This window comes from Strix aluco, chromosome 22 (assembly GCF_031877795.1).
Source record: "Strix aluco isolate bStrAlu1 chromosome 22, bStrAlu1.hap1, whole genome shotgun sequence".
NCBI classification, from domain to species: Eukaryota; Metazoa; Chordata; class Aves; order Strigiformes; family Strigidae; genus Strix; species Strix aluco.
Window position 1 is genome coordinate 4,380,266 of NC_133952.1, and position 14,919 is coordinate 4,395,184.

Consider the following 14,919-nt stretch of genomic DNA (forward strand, 5'->3'; position numbering starts at 1 on the left):
CCCTTTGGCAAGTTCCACATTGTCTGACAGAAATCAAGCTGTTCATCCCTGTGCTGCAGTTCTACATTTGCAAAATCCACCTTTCAAAGAGTTTTTTAAGATGTTGGATAAAAGCTGCTATTACGCCTTACAGTTAATTAGGTAATCGTTATTATTTATTATTGTGGCAGTTTCTGGAGAAGTCGTATGAAAGCAGAATAGTAAGCTTGACCTTATGTACTCACATCTCAGTCTAATTCAATGTTCTTTATCAGAGATACCTTTGCAAAGTTCCTTGGCGTAGGGGGCTCGTTTGTTCTGCAGGAAGTTTTCAACACTTCAAAAAGCTACAAAAATAATTAATAAAATTATCATTATCCATCATTATAAATACCAGCAAAGCTGCCTGCCTATAGACAGCAAAATCCATATATTATTGCCAATTTGGAAGGGATTACCAGTGTCAAGTAGAAAAGTGTCTCTAGAATGTTTAACTATGGCTTATTCTAATGCCCACCTCCATTTGCATTTATGGAAGACACATGGAATAGAATTCAGAAATGTACACAGTTAAATAACAGACAAATAGAACAAAAATTAAGGGCAAGGACAAAGAAGCAGCCTGTTGATGCTCGTCTGCTTGAGAGAAGTCCACATGTTCACCCCTGAAAGTGGAAAATGTCCAATATAGAGCCCCATGATACTCCTGCTTACACTAGATTTATGTCAATGGAAATCCTCTGACACCAGTTGAATTGCTCTTCCACACCAGCATGACAGCAGAATCAGGGCCAGGTTCTCTGCAGGGGAAAAGAAAAAAGAAACAATCTGAACAATTTTCATTTGTATCTGTGCCTCACACTCTGCCCCATTTAAAGCAAGGCAGCATAGAACTATTTCTCCCTTCTGCTAGCAGGGTCTAATAAGAGCAGTGAGAACTGTTCACAGCTACATCCTTCATCTGAGCATCTCCTAGCACAGACATTTCTCAATCAAACATCACCCCGTTCATTCCTGTAAGGCATATATGGATGTCTATCCCCGCTCTACAGGTGCACAAACTGAGGCTCGTGGGGAGTTGGTAGAGAAGCTGGGAATACAGTCAAGAAACCTTAATTTCATATGCCCTTGGTAGAACTTGCAGATGGTGTTTGTTTTTACGCCAGATAACCCACTGTTTGCTAAGCAGAGATACGCTTTGCTGCCAAGTGTGAAAATCAGTGTGCAGCCATAGCATCAAGGCATAAAGCCACCGTCCCTAAGGCCAGTCAGGTTGGTCATTCTGATTCATGGATTTACAGAAACAATTCCATTATCTTATTTTAGCAGCGCCCATGCACAAAAGGGAGGAACCTCCCACAGAGTGGAGACAACAGGGACACTCACACAGTGGGCCTGATCCAGAACTGCCTGATGACAAAGGAACCATTTCACTGCTCCCTGCACATTTCTACAGGCCTCACCCCCCGGAGAATGCCAGCAAGATGCTAGTGGAAGCCACCAGAAATGGTCCCGTGGGAGTAAGTAAAAGGTCCTGCCATCTTATCCTGGTCCAGGAATCCCCTTTCACATGATTAATTATTTGTACTGTTAAGCAAACATGAGTGCTTTTAGTGCAGACTGAAGAAGGGCTGCTCCTAATCAAAAGCAGCCAGCTTGTTTATTTCTATTTTTTTCCCCCCATTGTCTATTTTGGTGTTTATAAGAACCAAAGTTGGGAGCTGTGTGGCTGTGGCCTCCTCACCGCAGCTGGCTTGCTTGTAAAGCCTCCACATCAGCCAGAAAGACATACCAGCTATATGGTTCATGGAGCATTCCCAGTGGGAGAAAACTCCCTTTGGTGGTAAGGCCAGGCCAACATCTTTGTGCCTGTGGCGCACAGAGATGGTTCCCCAAGCTGGCTCCAAACAGGCCAGCAGAACAGGGATGGCTGTGATGGAATTGCTAGATAAGCAGGCAGACCTGGTCATCTAGAAATGTGCAGTGAGAGGCACTGACCACCACTCCAGCCCGGAGCTGGGAACAGTGGCTGCACTTCACCCAGGATTCTGCCTGTATCCTCCTTGACAGCTCCCATGCAAAACCCGACAGATCCTTTTCTTTGGATCCTCCCACCTAAGTCAAAAGTCTGCCTGTGAGTTCTCCTGTCCCATGCTGACATGTCCATGGGACAGCAGGAATATCTACGTAGTGTACCCAACTTAGTACGAGAACTGCAGTCGCCGGGCTTCTCCCGAGTGTGCAGCAGTCACACGTACACTGTTGACACCCTGCACTGGCTTCCAATTTCCAATTCCCTGCTCCTGAGAAAATGTAGACATCTTCAAAATAACCACCAGTTTGTTATACCGATAACTAGCCTGATTTCCACTGTTCACTTCGATAATTATAAGCCTGTCATTAAATGGTGGCCATTTAGCAATTCTGATCACCAAGTTCACCATGTTGGAGAAGTTTCATAGGCTGAAGTTAGTTTCCTTTTGCTGTCTTTAATAATAAAAAAATTACATCCCCCCCAAGCCCTTTCAAGCCACAGCAAGAATAACAAACTCCCCCAGCAAAAGAGTGGCCAAGAAGCGCAGCACCTCATAAGGTGTACATACATCAAACTGATAACTCCCGAAGAAATAAATATAACCTAGAAGAGGAAAATGAACTCACTTCTTTAAACATACCAGTAATATAAGCCACGGGCTAAGCAGGAGAGGAAAGAACAAACTCAACACAAGCTAGGAAGAAGGGGGAAGGAGACAGAAATGTTACTTTTGCAAGGGATCACGTAACACCAATTACTGATGTGGCATCAGGAAAGGGGTGTAACAGCCATGGAGCAGACCACAGCGAAGCAACACTGTGCAGGTTGACAGGAATGCATTTTCTGCTCACCATTAGCAGCAGGGACATCCACCCTCCCTTTGTTTTCCCTCCCCAAAGCAGCGTTCGTTCTTCCTTTCTTTTGGAGAAGCTGCTCTGAGCCCTTCTCCCTTCTACCCAGTCCCCTGCGACATGTCCTGACCTCCCGATTGATTTCCACATCCTGTAGAGCAGTTCCTGCCCCCACCTCAGCTCCACAGGGAAGGAGGGATAACACACACCTTTACAAGCAGCAGCCCATCTTAAAACTGGGCTCCTGCCTGTGAGGCAGCAGCTCTCAACAGGTCCCCTCTCGTCTGGAACCACTCTTTTCTGTTTAAATCCCAAGAGGATATGCTTAGCCACATGCTAACTCCGAGTGTCATACTTGGATCCCTTTTTTCACTAGCCCTGTGCATTAGCTGGGGGTAGTTGTCCAATTCTACCATACCTACAAAGAGCAGAGATATAAACCTTTAATGGACACTACAATAAGGGGGACAAAGCACCACTATACCACTGTACTGAGAGTACTGAGCTATGTAAACAGCCCCAAGAGAGATCTCTGCATGCTCCCAAATATAAATTTCCCTGTGCTGAGGGACTGCAGAGCCAGACAGGTTAGAGGGGAGAGCTATTAAAACCATCTGAACTTGAGCAATACTGGGCAGCTTGTACTTTTTTTTCACTTTTGACAGCTGCTTACAGTCCCAACTTTTTCTTTAATATTCTTTTTTTGGCACAGAACTGATTACATGCCTAATGCCTAAAGAAAAGTGGGAATACTGAAGGATTAGGAATACCTAAATTTATGGCAGGATTAGCTGGAGTTTTATCCTGCTTGACACAGAGAACTAACATGAACAGTCAAGAAGGACATTCCAGCCCCATTATCTCCTACTCCTGCTGTAAAGAATGCAGAAATAAAAGATTGCACCAAAAAAAAAAGTCTATGACATTCGAGATATCCCAGTCTGTTACGAGAAATCGGCATGTTTGTTGAATAATTCCACAATAATTCAAAAAATATTTTATAAAAGAATTAAATAAAAAGTCTAAATCTTCTCTTGCTTACATCAGTTTTACATAAAACAACATTAATGAAAAGAGAACCAAACCCAAAGAAAATATTTGGTCAGATCTCATTCCACTGCCAATGAAATTTGCCACTGAGCTTAATGGAGTAGGACCAGCACCAGAAATACCTACATCTTCCATACAGCCATATCATTCAAGGCTCCGCTCGGATGTTGGTTGATGAAATTAGCATTTCTGTGACCAGAATGAATGATTCAGGTGCTAATCTAGTGCAGATTTCCTTGGGTGACCTTGGGCATGTTTCAGTTCCCTTTCTCTGAAGCAGGGATAACAGCCCCAAGACCTTGGACGGCTCTTGGGGAGGCATATTCGCAAGTTTGCCGTGGACCCAGAGTGAGTTAGTGATGGATCCAGACAGAAACAACGGCCAGATCCTGTAGAAGGCAGAAATAAAACATAGAAGCATTATGAGCCGATTTTCATATGGGAACTGTCGGTTCTCAGCACTGCAGAAAGCCAGCCAGCCACACACACTCTCTCTCTCAAAAGATTTTTAGACTGAAAATTATATTTTTTGAGCCCTCGCTCCTGCACCGGGCTTGACATTTTAAACATATAGATCAGGCGATCCAGCGTAGTGGAGCTCGGGGGTAACAACAGTGATTATTTTTCAGTAGGAAACACTCGCTCATTTAAATCTCGTGTAATTACATTACAGAAATGCTGCAGAACAAGCCCTCGCCTGCCCCTCCCCGCTCCCTCTTTCCCCTCTAGGCCCATTCCCCTGCCTTTAAGCCGAGGCGGGGTTATTTATCCCAGACAACAGCCCTCTCCCCTCAGGCGTGAGCCCTCACAGCCGCCCTGCCGGGGCTCAGCCCCCCGCGCTCCTCGGGCGGGCTGGGGAAGATGGAGGCCGGAGGGGACCCCCCTTAGGGAGCGGGGGGGGGAGCCGCAGGGCCGCCCAGGGTGGCCGGCAGCCGAGGGCACGGCCGCGGCGGGCCCGCTGCCAGCCGCCGGGCCGCATCCCGCCCCCCCCCGCGGCTCCCCGCCGCCGCCCTCCCCGGCAGCCCGCGGGGCGGCGGCGGCCCCAGACGGCGCGGCGCGGCCGGGGATGGGCGGGGAGGGGGGGAGGCGGCGGCTTCCTGGAAGCGGCGGGTGTCGGGTGGCCGCCGCCGCCGGCCAGGCGCGCTGAGCGCCGCGGGCAGGGCCGGGGGAGCGCGGGGGAGGCGGCGCGGCCCCGCCTGAGGGGAGCTGCGCGCGGGACTCCCTCAGGCGGGGGCGCGGGGCCGCTCCCCGGCCGGGGGGGGCTGAAGGGGCAGCCGCGGCCCACGGGGGTGTGGGGCAGGGCGGGGCCGGGAGGGGGCCGAACCCCCGGCGGGGGCCGTGGCTCGGGTCCCTCCTCACCAGCGCTGGGCCAGGCGATGGTGATTTGGGCTCCAGGCGCAGGCCCTGGGAGCAGACTCGGGGGTCAGGCCAGGCCTGAGCAGACACCCCCACTTCTCAGGTGCCCCCAAAACACCCCAAAACGGGCCCTGGGCGAGGCGCCAGGCCAGGCGTACCTGCAGGGCCGCTTTGGTTTGGGCTTCCTCCACCACTGAACAGCATTTTTGAGGCTGTGTCCGTCACAGGTTTGGTTCTGCAGCGCTACACGCAGGAGTGCACTTCGAGCCACCGGAATAAGAAACACCCGAGTCATGCATTTGGGTCCCAGAATGCTCTTGGGGTTCTCTGGGGCATATGGGAAAGACCAGAGGATTTTGGTGCTCCTTAGTAACCAGCAAAACTGAGGTATCTGGAGCAAGACTTCTCCAGAGGGTACCTGGACTGCTGGAGACACAGACTGCCAGGAGCCTGATGCAGAAACACATTTAGGGAGCTTCCCCGATGGCTGCATTCTCCACCCGCCCTTTTTTCTTTTTAGCAAGCCACCACAGTCCCTCCTTCATGGTAACAGATTCTTGTGGAAGTAGGGAAATTCATTCCTCCCTGATATTTAAGGAGATAAGGTTAATTTGTTGATATCTTCTCGTTTTTATTATTCCTCCAAAACTGTTTAAGATGTTTAACAATCTAGCTTTGAATTAAAGAGGAAGAGAACAGTTTTTATACTGAGTGTTGATAATGGGTGAAGAATTCTAAGTGTCTCAATGGAATTGTGTCTGCTCCAACAGGTTAAATTTAAAGTGACAATTACTCCATATTTTCAATACTGAAAATTGAGCTGGTAGTTTCAATGTTACGTGAAGATGGTGCATACAAAAAGAATCAGCGCCACAGCGTGTATATCAGACTCTTGCATATTTGAATCCTGTACCAAATGAGGGGTCAAGAATATTCTGCACTGTGAAACATTTACGTTCATCTCACCCGACCTTTTCAACTCTCCAGGCCCTTTGGTAGAGGCTGTTTTCACCAAATTTGTTCCCAGACATAAACAACCTAATTTGTCCTCAGTCAAACACCAGTGAAGAGAATTGAGTTATGCTGGAGGCTTATTTATCATATGAAATCTCTTGCCACCAGCACCTGAGCTGAGCAGTTGTATTGTTAATAATAACTTATACATAATAGCTCAATACGCAGAATTGAGCATTGATATTTTTTCATCCCAACCTGCAAATTACTGTATTACGCCACTCGCATGCCCCTCGCATGGCGTCTCCGTAATTTTTTTTATGATCAGATTTTTTCCCTTCTTCACTACATGTTTGCTCTGCTACCACTGGCACAGAGATTTGACTCTGATGCTTCAGCTTTTAAACATGCCGTTGATGAAAAATATTTTTGATTGCATATTAATAGAAACTCTCTGCTGCCTCCTTTTCAAATGCTGGCTACTGCTGGTAATAGCATGACAACACTCAAAATTTAGTGATTACTTGAAAATTACAGGTTTGGATGATAACTCTGTTTCACTCAAGGATGTTACGTACTGTAATGACCTAAGAAGGGATGGCTTTTGTGAGTGGGCCAGCGTTCTTAATTTTCCCACTTACTTTGCACGTGCCTCTCTAAACAATTGGGGTTTGCAGGGTAAATGACATGCACATGCCTGACAGCACCTTCTCACCAACACCAAGGGTTCAAATTTGGGAAACCACCAGTGTTAAAATCATGAGCTTCTGTAGCTTTAATGAAGGATTTACTGAGGCTGAGAAACACTGAGCAGTACCCGATGGGATAGACAGGACACTGCAGAGCAGACAGCTCAAGTCAGGGTTGGGTGCAGCCTGTTGGTGGCAGGAATAACTCTCCCTCATCCCTGTGACACAGGGTGCAAAAGAAATTAAAGGGTCACAGTCTCCTTTGCCTCCCTACTAAATCTTCCCTTAGATGCATATAGGCCTATGGAGCTTATTGCTTTACCGTCATGTCATAAAGCATCTTTTTGTCTTTTATTTGTCACCTTTGTCTGGTAGATTTTAGGGAGGGTTAATATTTTTAATTTTTTTAAAAATCTGTAGGTCCCAATGGAAGTGGAAATAACATAATAATTTCTAAGACATAATTTAGCCCGTATTTAAAGATGGACAGCCTGTGCCTTAAAGAGCAGATGCCCTAATGACTTCAGTAAAGACCATTTACCTGTGTTTGCAGGGCAGGTTTCTTCTCTCTCTGTCATTAGCCAAAACTGAAACAAAGATAAGAGACGCTGGGTTATTGCCTATTTTCATACTGCAGTGGTGCAAGCTATGGAATTCAGTCATTTATTAGATGCATATTAAATATGCATGACAGTAAAAATAGAACATTGAACATGAAGGTAAAGCGCTCTCATACACTAAATACTCTTGTAGCTAAAGAACAAGTACTGGGGTCAGTGTCCACAGGCTCAACCACTGACTCTATCATCGACTTGCTGAGTCACATGAATACTTCTGCATCTCCCTTTCTCCCATTACGGAAAGGGAAATGAAGATTTACTGGAAGAGCTGCAGGAGCTTCAGTCCATCCTTCAACCCCAATTTCCACTGCCCTCCCCCCATACTGGTGACTCGCACGTCCTCAGTGCAGGCTCTGGCAATGGGCCTTGGGGTGCTGCCTGGGGGCTCCTGGAGCAGGATGGCTGGGTGCTCGCAGGACCACCCGGGTCTCCCCGGCTGCAGCTCTGTGCTCCCATCCCAGCCCACGAGTCAGTCTGGAGAAGTGAGCGTGCCCCACCACAGGGCCAACAAAGGTGGGGAGGGGGGCTCCTGCATTCCCTGATGTGGCCACAGCTGTGCTCACCTTCACATCAGGGCTGCGGCCGGCCCTGTAATGTCCTCATTCGGTTTGACACATCCTGGTCAAAGGAGAAACCCAAAATGCAGAAGTCTAAGGCCATTTCTTTCAGCGCCTTTCCCCTGAAAATTTTGTCCAAAAATCAACATGTTTCTGTGAACTCTCAATTTTTGACAAACTCACACTTTCAGTTGATCATTTCGCAATCAACGTTACTCAGAGCCTCCAAGAAGCAAGCCCAGCTTTGTATCACCAACACACTAGGTCATTAATTTTGCATTTTAATTGACCACAGGAGCAGTCCCCTTCACTAGTCATAATTTACATATGCAGAAGAGTTAATGAATACAGAGGGATTGCCACTACAGCATGTGGAATTTCTTGCCTTTATGCTTTCTTTTATTTTTTAGCACCTTTGGATCCATCCTCTCTGGTCCTTCCTGGCACACTGTAAAGAACTGCTGCTACTTCCCACATTCGCTGTCCGGTACTTTGGGGATTTACAGCTGTGATGGAAAGCAATCTTAAATGGAGTCGGACCGAAGGGAAGGGCGTATCACGTCTAATTGGAAAAGCATATACATATATTTAGAGCAGACAAAGAGGGGACAAACCCCACCTATCTGTGGTAAGTGAAGACTAAATTAAACAGAAAAGGGTGGGGGGGAGAGAGAGAAAGGAAGAAAAGAAAGAAAAGGAAAAAACCCAGACTTTAACTTTGGTCTCCATCAAGCCAGCAGCTCTAGGAACACTTGACTTCCATCTGTGCCAGAAATGTGCTGCACCTTCTGCCTCACTGTTAGTATTTTTCATTCTAGAAAAATTAACAACAACAAAACCAAAATAAAACCCCCTCTTGCTTTCTCAGCTCAGCTTCAAGGAATGGGATCCAGACAAACCGCTGGAGGGAAGGAAGGCTTTTGGATTCTGCATTTTATTTTATTAGGTGTAAGTGAGTTATTTTGATTATGTTGGCAAGAAGTGGGAAAAAAAACCTTATGGCAGCAGCTCTGTCCCCTCTATACCCGCTTCTCCTTGCACATGTGCGCTCCCAGCACCCACTGCCACAGCATTTGGCCAGCAAAGGCTCACAGAGGCAAGCCTACACCGGTGCCTCTGCATTTTGTGATGTTTGACTGCTTCGGTGGGAGACAGAAAAGCCTTTTTTTTTTTTTTTTCCTCTTTTTTAATTGAAGCATGAAGGTAGGAAAAGGAAGGGGAGGAGCAAAAAGTGTGCAAATCCCCCAAGTTTTTTTCTCCCCAGTTTTGGGCATTGCTCTCCGGGTTTTTCATATGAATGAATGGCATTCTTTTCAAGCAGCCTTGGAGCTCCATGTGTGTGGTGACAACGTGGCTACACTGTGCTGTAGTGAAAATGATGGGCAGTATCTGCCAGCCACGGGGCCCCAGGGAAATCAGTGCTCCTTCCTGACATCGCAGACCTGCCACTGGGCAGGCAGCGGGGAGCTGGGCGTCCTGGGGTTTATTCTTCCAGCTGTCACTAAAGTTTTGTGTGAACCTTGAGTCATTTAACGTCTCTGCTCATCAGTTTCCCTGATGACTCTTCACCTACCAGAGAAAACAGGGAAACTGGAGATCTGCTATCCTTACACTGCCAGGAAGGACCCAACGCATTCAGCAGAGTTCAAGTAATTTAAAGTCTAATTTTTGCAAAGATCTCAAAGATTGGCCTCATTGCCTGCATGGAAGGGTGATCTTCTGCGTGAATGCTTATGCGCATGCAGATGTCTGTATCAAAGGATAATCAGAATGGGAAGTTATTAAAATGAATGTAAAAGCCAAGATCAGAGGCAAATATCCTTACCAAGCTGAATGCCAGAAACATTAAACAAAGGAAGTAAAAAATGGTGCTTTATCTCCCCAGTCCAAAGGGCATCCAGAGCAAGGGAAGATGGGAGCTGTGGTGCTGCTTAGTTGGGTTTCAATTTTAGCTTCGATTTTCTGTTTTTTTCTAATGTAGTTTTGGAAGCATTTACTTCTTATGTGCTCGAGACAGCTCTTAATTCTCCTGTTCCCTGGTGTGGAATCACCTGCTATGCGGATCTCACGTCTACAACATCTCTCTCCTTTGCCTGATGGTAGCTGAGGAAGCGGAGGAGGAAGACAAAACGGTTTTTCTCCATAGTGAAGCCAAAAGAAATAAAATTTCAGATCGGAATTTATCAGCATCTGTCTCCCTTCTTGGCACCACAGAGGCAACTTAGATGGCTTTGAGACCTTGCAGAGAGACAGAAGCACTGTGTAGCACCACTTTCCCTCCCTGACAGAGATCCTGTCCTCGGTACAAACATTGGGAGAGGAGCACAAAACTTGAAGCTAGATTGGGTATGGAAAAACACAGCTTAGAGAAAAGAATTCTTCCCACGGCACTCTCCATAGGCTCTCAGACTCACATAAACCAAAAACCTAGCCCTGCTCCTATTGAAAGTAATAGCAGAACTTTGTTGAAGGCGGTCTGGTATTGAGCAAGACACGTGGAATTCCCCGTGGAGCACAGAAGGGAAGGTCAGACTTCTTCCTTGGCCACCTGCAGGGAAGGTCGAGGAGGGAGCCCAGAGTGTATGTGAACAACTTGGATTCTGCCTGCAGGATCTGTGCCTTCCCTTTGGACAAGAGCAGGGACCCAGTTGAATATGCGGCTCAAGAGTGGGGCAATGCTGACACCGAGGGAAAACGCAGAGATTAGTGCAACACTGAGCCTCTGAATAGAGATTGCCACATGAAATGCAAACTTCTAAAGTGTGACTGAGCCTCCAGCTTCTCCTGGGATGAGATAGCAGAAAACAAGACTAAACTTTTGTTGTTTTGCATGTCCCCTGTGAACTCTTCTCACAGGAAAGGCAGAGGGAGTAAGGAGGTAAACTGTTGAAACCAGGCAGTTTCCTGGGCATGGCCCTACGGATTGGCTCTGTACATTCAGCTTAACTGCTGTGTTTAAGGCACCACCCAAGAGGAGAAAAAAAAGGAGTGAATAACAGAGTTCTGAAAGCTGGGAAGGGGACAGAATCTCATAAAAGGGAACCCTCCCACGCTGGAAGAAGTGGGAAGCAATAAAGGGGAAAGTGTGGCCTTCCCGAGACACAGGAGAGAGCAAGTGATCTGAGAGAAGCGTGGATGTGAAATATGGCCCTGCAACAGCTGTTTAGCACATCAGCCTGTTGGTGTGCAGGCTCCCGGCCAAGAGCTTTCGGTCAGAGTCCCAGTCCAGCAAGAGCAGCGAGACAAATACAGCAGGATGGGAGTCTGCCCTTGCAAGTTGTAAACTGATGCAGAGATGCTGCCTTCTTTACTTGGGGACAGCCTAGATGCAGTTGTGATGGCAAAAGGGAAGGGAGCAGGTTCTCAGCTCCCCTTGCTGGATGCTAGAAAGGGCTGCAAGAGGAAGAATAGTAATAGTTGAAATACCTTAGGCTTCATCCAAGCCTGCCTGTCCACAAAAGGAGGTTTTATGCATTAAGATATTCTTGGCAGGTGGTCAGGCAGTACTTTTTTTCTTTTCACGCAGCCCTCTTAATGGTGACAAGGTTTCCAAGAATGGTGGGAAACAATGATACAGAGGACACCTGCACTGACTGGCTCTGATATAACAAGCGAGGCCTCCAGAACAGAGCAGATGGAGGGCATCAGCTTTGGTGAAGACGGCCAGCCTTTCCAACCCACTCCCACTTTACAAATACCCACTCAGCCCTGTAAGCCTGCCTGTTGTTGTGCATTTACTGCAGGAGCAACCAGCTAGCAAAACCATTCCTTGCTACTCAGAGGCCTTGGGATTGACCTGTTATTCTGCTCAAAATGCTGCTTGAGCTGAAACAGTTTCTTAATAAAGGTTGCAAATTCCAGGAAGAGTCAAGCATTCAGCAACTCCCATCAAAGCCAGCAGGCCCATCAGGGTACATGGCCCATGGAAACAAAACACCTTGCAGCTAAAATGCAATGCTGGAGGACACAGGGTCTACACTTTGCCTCAGGTGAAAGAATGGAATGATAAAACAGGTGGTTCACACCTTCAATCCATTTGCAGAATAATCCTTTCTGCTTTCAGAGCTGAGATCAGGTCAAATTTGAAGCAAATAGCTAAAACCTTTCCCCACAGTCCCTTTAGTCTCTGGCAAACAGAGCTCTGTAATGCAGGAAACACCCTGCCTCGGAAGCCTGAAGCTCAGATCTCAACACTGGCAGCAGAAGTACCTCAGACTGATCTCATCTGTCAGGACAAGGATCAAAGTGCTCACTTGCTGCATGACCTATGGGGATAAGTCACTTGACCTCCAGATGCAAGTCAGCCAACCGAGCTTGAAAAGCACTTGGAAAAAACCTAGTATTGTGGAGGCATTTGGAAAACCAGATGTTGGATTGGAGCAGAGTTTTCCAAGGGACAGAAATTACCAGGGATGGCAGGGTGCAGTTCCCTAACTGAAGAGCACAATAATGACATCAGCTCTCTGCATGCCCACTTGTCCCCACCCCCATTCCACACTGGAAAAATACCTTTTTTTCCTAACAGGTTCAGTACGAGTTCAGACATAAGGGGTTTAAACCACATTCAGCAGCCTTACAGCAGGCAAGGGTCAAAACTAGCACTGAGCAAACCTGAACCGGTACTGAACACACAGCTCCTGCCTGCTGTCAGTGATAGGTAATTGCTGCAGACCAAACCTCAGGGATTTCTTTTCTTGAGGCTTCTCTGTATTATGGAAATTAGCTACCTACTCACTAGGTATTTTACTGGAACCACTTTAACCACCAGGCATTTCTTTTCAAGAGCAAGCACTTCTGCGAATGAGATGTAGGAGATTACCAGGGGTTGCCTGCGCAGTAAGCATGTGTGTGGGGAGTACCCCTTCAGCGTGCTTTGTCTTTCAGATCCTCCTCAGGGCACATTGTATGTCAAAAAGCAGACTCAACTGGGGAGAGGGAGTTTAAAAGGGCAAGGGAGGAGGCAGCAATGTGAAGGCTTTTCTCACCACTGTGGCAGGAAATGGAAACAATGCTTTCGTGGCAGGAAGAGTGAGAGTGATGGAGCTCCTGGCTGCACCCACCCGGCAGCAGCAGCAGCGTCAAGTGTGAAAAACTTCACATCACCTCCTTGAGAGTACTTGTGTTGCTACAGCAAGGACTGTTTTTCTGAGATGATACATATATATCTGTTATCTGAGATTATACTGGTTTTAGAGATTACACATCTCTAGAACAGGGTACAGTTTAGTCCCATAGTAACTGGTATCAATTCCCTCTAGCTGTGCATGACTGTCTGTGGGCAGAGCATGTAAGGGTGGCCTGTACCCACTTCAGTCTCCTGTAAAGCCACTACCATTCAATGCAGACCAGGAAAAGGTCTACAAACTCAGGTGGCACCTGTTTTTCAACTTACCTTCGACAATGTTCCTGAAGGGCAAGTCTCACCTCACCTCAGGGTCACCGGATTTCAGCTCAGTGTGTGTGCTGTGGGTCCGGGAGATCTTGCTTTTTTGAAGAGCCATGCCAGCCTCATGTCTCAACAGAAACAGAAATTGTGACAATATGTGCAAGGCTGCACAGCAGCATAAGCCTTGACTACCTGCGGGCAGAGCAAGAACATCCATTTGCAAAGGAAGCGAGGGCACAAGCCTAAAGCAAGAGAAAGTTACTGTTTTGTCAGCATTGTCAGATGAGGGAAGAGTTTTTGCAACAGCAAATGATCAGCTGGTTTGAATTAAGCTTGAGGCATCAACACAGGTGAGAGAAATCAGGGTATCAGCACAAAAATCAGAACTGAGGCCTTAATAGTGTTCTATTTGCACCTTCTCTTGCTAAAGGATGATTGAGAAATTCCCTTCGCTTCACACTACAGTGCCCACCTCTTTCCCTCCAAGACTGTTGATAAGGAGATGGGTTAAGGTGGAGGTATTTATTAGCAGCCCTTTGTTTATGTTGGGATGTTTAATTTATGGGCAAGGCATACCTACAGTTGGACTTGGAAATGTGAAGGAAGAAATAAATAATAGATGCACACTACCATTCACACAAACTTTTTAGGCAAAATGCAAAGAAAGAGCCTATCAGACAGAGCCTTACTATGTCCACGCATTCAAGCCTTTTGCTCACATGCATTCCCATCCTTTTCCAAAATCTGTAGCTGTAGCAAAACAGACAATCATTCCAACCAAGGTCCAGGTCTGCCCTCAGTTTCATCTCTGTTGACCCAATTGCACTGAATATTGCCCCGAAGCTCCAGCCTGCAGCTCACCTGAAGAGCAATAACACTGCTTCACCCATGCGTCCCCAAAATCAGCAAGTTAAAGAACAAATGCCCTTCAACCTCCCTTCTTCATCCAAAATCAGAAAGAACTACTAAATAAGTGTCCTCTAGCCCCTTCCTGCAAATAGGTAAATACTCTTTATCATAATTCACATGCTGTGCGTGTTCACTGACATGACTCCTTTGGACTCGCCACCTGTTTCTGAAACTCTCCCTGATACATTGACTTTGGAGCTTTGGCCAGACCAGGGCTTAATTTCCTCATCACTTACAGCACAGTTTCTCCTCTGCTTGTCATACAAGCTTTTGGCCAGCACAAGAGCAAAACAGGGCCTTTCCAGTCTTACTTAAGTCCTGACCTATTAATGAATGAACTGTCAAAGCATTTAATGAAGCCTGTATTCCCACTGATATCACTGATGTTCAGAAAGTTGAAACATGACTGTACACCCTAAACTAGAAAAAGCATTGTATGTATGTTTGGTTGGTTTTTTTATGTCCATACTCTCGTCTTATTACTCACAGCCACGCTTGGGTACATTTTAATTAGCTATTACTTTTTATCTCAA

General features: G+C 46.8%; 1 long non-coding RNA gene across 1 annotated transcript; it reads right to left on the reverse strand.

The window, feature by feature from the left end:
- Positions 1-279: 279 nt before the first annotated feature.
- LOC141933545 (uncharacterized) lies at positions 280-4,101 on the reverse strand. The gene is made up of 3 exons (XR_012626119.1): positions 4,042-4,101; positions 694-779; positions 280-326 (listed from the first exon to the last, which is right to left on the reverse strand). It is a non-coding gene; the product is annotated as an uncharacterized LOC141933545 (long non-coding RNA).
- Between the last annotated feature and the right edge of the window lie 10,818 nt (positions 4,102-14,919).